A 7,770-nucleotide genomic window follows, 5' to 3' on the forward strand; every position below is an offset into this window, starting at 1 on the left:
GTTTAAAGACATTTTTCCCCTTCGTGTCTCAGTAGCAAACCAAGAACATGATGACACTTGCAGCCTAATTATGAAATGTTTCATTTTTCTTATGCAATTTTGCAGAATCTTTAACAAGAATTCCCAGTAATATTTTCCTACTCATCTTCTATTCATGCTTCAATTTAAGCATTTGTCCTTTAACTTTTCAAACTTCTTTCCCCTTTCTGCTTGTTAGGAAAAGAATCTAATTGTTCTCTTAGAATTTAAATGACAAAAAGAAAGATCATCCACAGGGTGATTTTGATACATAAAGTGGTTTTACTTTGACCCTGTACAGTCAGTGCATTTACAACACATACGCTCAAGAGTGGCACTACACACTGAAAGCTTTTTGGAATAAGGAGTGTTAATGGTGTCTAGTTATAGCACACAAATGATGGGGGCTCTTCACTGGCAATGCTTAGTGGCACCAGTGTACATCTGCTGGAATCCACTTTGTTGTGTCAAAGGGCCTCATAACCTACCAGAGATGAGGATGACTGCAGGAGAGGCTGCATTGTCATTAGAGAAATCTTCCTCTGGATGCATCGGTTCCACTTAAAGTGATTATACCAACTGTAAATAATAACAGTAATAATGCATTCTCCTTGGGTATAGTTTCCTTTTCAAACAAAGAGGTAAAATGTATCCCTAAGTGCTTAAAAAAATTATGGACTACTTTAAATGTAAGTTCCTTTGAGTTTTTGCTAATGGCCCGTGTTGCCCCACTGAGAAATGCTCCATCTTTCAGACACCACACAGGAAAGTCAGGAAGCAAGAACTGGGAACTGTGTTCCCAGCATGGGCTCCAGCAGCCCCTGCCTCCCAGGGAGAGGGGAGAGTTGTTCGTCCCAATCCACACAGCCTCACCTGCCGCCAGCCCTGCATCTAACATTTGACTTTATTTACAGTTACTTCTGGATCCTGGTTTATAGCAATTGCAGTTTGTTTAGACAGTTCATGGCTCAAAAAGCCTAAACTGCTGCCCAATTTGAAAACAGAGAAGGAACTACAAAGTCTTTATTAAGCCTAAGCTAGTTTTCAGTGTGTCAGAACTGATTTACTACAAACTTTTCTAGGGCCATTGTATCATTTATGGAAGGGTTACTGAAAGAATCCCCAAACGCTGAGAAAATGAAATATATGACAGTGTAATTTTTCAGCGTACCTGCATACACTGTGAGTCATATCCTGATCGGTGAAGTGAATTTGGAGCTAAATTCAATTCACTGATTTCACTGGCACAACTACCCGCAGGTAATACAGATCCAGAGAAGGTAAGAAATGTGATGAGTTTGTCAGCAAACAGCCTCTAAAATGCTAAACACGCACACAAATAAACTCATGTTTATAACAGCCTGCTCTGCATCAGCTTAACTCCTTCAAAGTCAGTGGTGCTGCCCTGACTTCTTCTGGCCCAGGGAGGTCTATGGCTACTCAGCGCTTCAGCATGCAAGCCCCACACAGCCAACATCAAACATTTAAAATGAGAGGGCACCTTGAAACTGCAGTCCTTCTGATAGTTTATTTAACTTGATTTTATTCAAAGCTTTATTCTTACTGCTACTCTTACCCTTCTTATTCTAAAATCAAGATGTATGACCAAGAATCATCTTGGGTACTTGCCAGCTAGGATTATTTACAAGCACAAGGAAAAGAAATCTTTTTATGGTGCTTAAATATGCCAAGATAGTTAGAGCAAGTTCAGTCACAGCCAGTTCAGCTATATTACAACTGTGGAAATAGTTTTTATCTGCTGTCCATAGTTATTTTTCTTCCATTTAAACAAACTTGAAGTGAAATCACTGATAGTTTTAATTGCTCCCTAAGAGATGCCATCTAACATTTTTGCTTAATAGAGAAAACATATATGTATCAAAACAAAAGAAACTATATCAGGTAAAGAAAATTTTTAGGTGCATTAATTTGTTTTACCAATTCAACCTTGGTTCCCATAGAAACATGAGCCTAAATATTTCAGTGGGATTGTTAAAGTCAGATTCTAGCTGAGTTTGTGGGATGAGCTTTGAAAAAGCTGTGTAGTTTAGGGTTTTGTTTGTTTCTAAATGGCACCTCCAGGCCTCCAGATTTCTGAATCTCCTGATCTACTCTAAACAAGTGAGCTTGTGTAGCCTTACACTATCTGACAGTCTGCAGCTGTGATATACAGAGCCTGAAAGGTGCAATAATCAACCAAAAGTTAATTTTTTACTGTAAAACCCAAAGCAAGTAACAATAATTTAAAAGTTTCTCAGATTTCTATATTTATTTTTAGTGTAATATTATTCAAATAAAGGCAAGACTATATTCCAAGAAGTGTAGTCATACTTTTAGGATAACTGATCACACACATATGAAGTACTTTAGTCTTGGATAAAGACAACCCCTTGGCTATGAGCAATATTAACAATGAAGACAACTTCATCTTTAAAGTATTTTGTCAATGCCCATAGTCCACTCCATAGTATATCTTTCTGGTTATTTTTGATAATACTAGAGATTATAATTATTTATTATATATATATATAATCAAGTTTATAATTATTCTTTTTTACAATAATAAAGATTTCTTAGGCAAACCTGTGTCCAAACCTTCAATCCGTGGGTTGCATGAGGAATTCTTATCTGTGTGGACTAAGCCGTTACTCACAGGACCATAGGGCTGTGCAGGACCTCAGGAAGTCTTCTTGTCTGTCAGATCATCCAGCAGGACCTGCTATATTTAGGTTGCTCCCAATGTACACGTGAAGCCTGTGCTTTAAGGTTTTGCCTGAGAGAGACGCCACAGTGTTGTTGGAAAGGCTATACTGCTGGCCTACCTTTTTTACTCTTGGGAAACTTTCTAAATATATTTAACCTGAATGTGACGTGCTGCAACATAAACCTACTCAATCATAGAGACGGTTTAGGCTGGTGATGGTTAGGATTGGAAGAGCAAACCTGTTTATGAAATAGGCACTGCTTATACACTGCAACCTCGTTAGACCGTTGTGGGATATTACAGACTGTAGCTTAGTGTACAGTAAACGACAAGTTGACCACAGCTGAGTATATATTTATGTCTGATTGTTGAGTTTTGTTAAGTGATCTGATTATAAACTAATCATAATAGACTCCGGTGCCAATGAGAATCAGAGCAACAGCAGTAGGTGAAGCAACCCCAGTAGCCTGATCAGTGAAAACAGAGCACCCCAAATTAGCTGCTCCAAAGCCATCTGAGGAGGTTGAGGACACCACTGTTTGTGAGGTGAAGCCCTCTGAGATGGGTCAAGAAGAAGATCTTTCTCCCCAGCCATGCCATGCAAGCTAAGGAGTGGTTGCCCACAGGGATGCAGAATTTCTTGTGGGATCTGGGGGAAGAGAATTTGGGGATTCCACAAAACTTACTATGGGTTCATTGAAGGGGATTGTGGAAATGTATAAGAGTTTCTATGGGATGTTTAGAGGAAGAACTGAACATTGGGAAAGGGAAGGATCTGGATTAATGAGGGAGGAACAAAAGTGGAAAAAGAAAAGATCATAAAAGTAGTCAATCATACAAACAGTCTGCTGGTCAACTCACTTCTTTGACTGAGCCCTGTGCTTGGCCACAGCAGTCTATCCTATTTTGTCATTCAAACTTCTTACTGTATTCTATGTGGGTGCACCCCCTTTTCTTCATGTGCAAGTGTGTATAAATGACAGTGATTCTTCAAGTCAGAGCAGCCAATAAGATGAGATGTCTGAGTGCCAGCAAGAGGAGAGGGACCACAGGCCTTGGGGATTCAGGGGTTCAGCGCCAGCACCCAGGAGGGACCAGGGGGTGGAGGTGTCAGTGCCTGCCTAGACCTAGTGTCTACAGCTACCAGAGCGACCCACATGTAGTGTGTCGTTGTGTGTGTGTATATGCAGTTAGCAGATTTCAGTCCTCTGCTGTTGGAGAGGAGGAGCAAGATGGAGCCATGGATGTTGCGTGGGGTTGTACTCTTAAGGACATGTTTCCCTCTCAATATGCAGATTTGTGTGGTGGCTTATGTACATAGTATGTGCATGCATGTGATCGCGCTTGTGTGTGTATGTACCCTCTCAGCCATGACTGTATGACCTAACAGCTGGGACAGAAGAAATCCCTTAGGTCCCAAGGCTCACCAAATCTGGCTACCTCTAAAAAGTCTGCCCATCAAGACTGGCACACATGTGCCACACATGATTTTCAATCTCCAGATTTACGTATATCTACCAAAAAATGCATCTACATTAAGCTAACTGTTGGATGGATACATAAAATAAAAACATCTTCCATTATTTTTCAGCAATTTTAGCCTATGTGAAAAAATTGAGATACAGAAAATACATGGAATCTTTAATAACACTAAAACAAAAATTAATCTAATAGTTCTATGTCACAATATTTAAGTCCAGGAAATGAAATCAAATGGGGACAGATACACATCTAAAAGCATATGCAGTTATCCTGCAGCCGTCTATCATCCTCTAAGCCCCAGATTTATTCTGACTAGTTATTTGTGTAAATTAGTCATTGACGGATGTCATGCACTTGTCATTTGAAAAAGCTGATAGCCTTGAAAATATGTACACTGAGCATTTCCAGAGCAGAGGAACAGCTAAACTGCCCTAAAGGATAAAAGTCCCAGGAGAAAACAACATAAAGCCTCAGGAACAAACATAAAAGTAAGAAAACCAGGTAGGGTACCACGAATTTTCAAAGAATTCTTGTGGGTTTTCTTTTTATCATTGTATGAGAATTTGTTCTTATGCAGTGTCCACTTTGAGAGGTATACATTTGTCAACAAGTTGAGGAAGAAGACTACTGAGAGATGTGGGAGAATATCACATATTTGTCAAAACAAGACAATTACTTCACAAGAACTGTCTAGATATCTCAGCCTCAGGAGACCAGTGGCTTTAGAAAGTACAGAGGAAACTGTTAACTGTAAAATCAACCTCTGAACTTCAGCTTTACCTGAGATATGTGCATGGGTGCATGGGGGTGTCTCACAAATGCTGCTAATCCTTGGGCTTCTAAGGACTCCCTAATCAACAAAGCATGGAGAGCTACCCTCATTTTGTTTTGTGAAAATTGGAACCACCCAAAGAGAAACGAATGTATGTATGAAAACAAATCCCCAAGGCAAAGTAATACTGTGAACACGTTTCTAGCACAGACCTTTGAAACAGAAGTGCCACTGAATCAGAATCATATTCTTATAACACACCTTCGTTAACTACCAGCTGAGAAAATGTAGCATGGGTCCTGTTGTCCTGGCTGAACTGAAGAGTCCTTCCTTCAGTCCTTTTGGCTTATGTTCTTGGTCTAATACACTCGAACTTCAAGAGATTCATCCTCTTGAGGAACACCTTGAGTAATATTCTGTCTGCTTTGAAACCAATGGCAATTTCGCAATTGCCTTCAGTGGAGCTAGGAGTAACCTGAACAGGACTCAGCTAAAGCATGGGATTTGCTAGTGGCTGGGATAAGCATCTGAAAACTTTTCTCCATATGTCTTGGAAAGGACAAAACCCAGGAAACAGTATTATGACTTTCAGGTGGCCTGCATTTTCCTCCATATACCATTATGGAGTCTCGGCTGCTTACTGAAGTACATTTATAGGCTTTATTAAAAACCTGCAAGGGAAAATGTCTATGTGCACAAAAATGATTAAATTCTTCTTTTGTCATGGCCCAATGTGAAAAAACAACACACAATACAATGATATGTGACTAATACAAAATACTGCACCTGTGGAGGTGATCTTTGCATTGATAGTTACTGCTTCTCTGCTATCTTATATTAGCTTTGTTAGACTTTAAACTAGCCATTGCTTGCCATCACATGTTGCAAGCTTCATGTATTCATAGAACTTACTATTAAAAAGCCAATGTTAATCAATGAATCAACTAATTTCTTCACTAGAAATAAGGCTACACAATGGTGTCTGAGAATTTACTATATAGTAACCTAGCAACAATCTTGTTATACAGGTGGTGATCAAAATATATACATAAAAAAAAGGAAAATGTGTATGATAGTTTGAGACTATAAAAAAATGCCACAAGCCTGATACTCTGTGTGTGTGTGAATATGGAATAAAAGAATGCAGTTAGCTAATGAGACAAAGTTTTGTCAGAAAGAAATCTCTGTGACTTCTCCCGTATGTGTTTGTCTTCTGGCAACTGGTATTGTCTGAACATTTTTTAGCCTGACACATTCTCCTACATAAGCATACATACTTGCTACTCATCTGACAGTTTTTTCCTCTCTTAGACCTATATGGCCAGAACCCAACAATTTATGTATACTAACCATTTTATTTGTACAAACACATGCGGACACCCAAAATTATATATTCCCAGTAAGTATGAAACTACCTTTAGTGTTGTCTCTAGGGCATGGTGTCCCTCAATACAGAGTGAAAAGCAATTTATGCCCAACCTTGTGTTACCTCAAAATTCCCTACTGCCTACAGGGACACGGCATAAATGTAGCATTTGCCATGATGTTTAATGTAAACTGTGGTTGTCAGTGTATGTGTTTGTAAACAATAAGTTTTCTAACATGTAGGCAGAGCTGATCACATCCTGACAGAAAGGAGGTAACATTACCTCCACAATGGGCAAAAAACTTGTTTACAGTTGGGTTAAGTACTTGGAAAGTCACCACTTCAGTTCCTTTACTATATGGCCACCAGCAGATTTTTCTACCTTGCAGAGTCCAAAGGTCTAAGCAGTCTAAAACCAGTCAGTAATGCTCTGGGAGTAGTTCTCCTCAGTGAAAGCAGTACCAGCAATGAGGATCGGGCCTAACAGCTGGATTTCAGGTTAAATATGTGCTCAAGATCTTTTCAGTTCTTTATCTGGGCAAAACAACAGAAAACCTTTCATGACTGAACTGCAATGCAGGATTCTCTGCCAGGTATGATCCTCTTTCATTTGTATGCAATTGCATGTACAGAATTAAGCTGTATTATTAGTGTTTGGTCTTTTACCTCAGAAATTTTTGGTGTTAAGATGGCAACACGCTGGCATACGATTCACTGGGGAATAGAGTTCTGTAAACAGAGATCTGGTGTACTCCCACATGACCAGCAATTTAATATAAGATCAAGTATCCCTATGAATTAGCAGGTTGCTCCTTCATGAAACTGCACCAGTCAGTCTAGGATCTTGAAGTACAAGGTATTGATTTGAAGGGGATGTCTTTCACTGGTAAGCATCAGCCAGATCCCCCTGACACAGACGTGCAGTGGGAGAAATTATTTGAATCTTAAAGGTTGCCTATGAGTTTGTAACAGTCCAGTATGATAGAAAAGCCTGTAACTTATGTAAAAGTATGATGAATTGCTGAAGCCAAAACCTTTCACCTACAGAGAGTCTCTCAAACACCTACACTTTCCCTGTAGAGTATTAGTGGACTCCTGCAGCTGTTGATTGAAAAGAAAAGTGTGGAGCAATTTTTCCTTTGACAGAAAGCTTTCAACATCAGTAATTGTGAAATGTTGTTGTCCAAATCTGTAACAACTTGGCTTTGCTGGGGCTGCCAAGTGCTGCAAATATCTACCTGCCTAAAAAGTAAAGAGACAGAAATAAAAGAAGTACGCCTTCAAGATCTTGATCCTCCCTATGTTGCCGCTCAGTGCCACTCACCACAATATGATGGTGAGCTTTAAAGTATGCTAAAGGCAGGTCCTGATTTAATTCAGAACCTAAGATCCCTTCAGGTACCATTCTTGGATTGACAGATGTGTCTT

The sequence above is a fragment of the Opisthocomus hoazin genome, chromosome 4 (assembly GCF_030867145.1).
Source record: "Opisthocomus hoazin isolate bOpiHoa1 chromosome 4, bOpiHoa1.hap1, whole genome shotgun sequence".
Lineage (NCBI taxonomy): Eukaryota > Metazoa > Chordata > Aves > Opisthocomiformes > Opisthocomidae > Opisthocomus > Opisthocomus hoazin.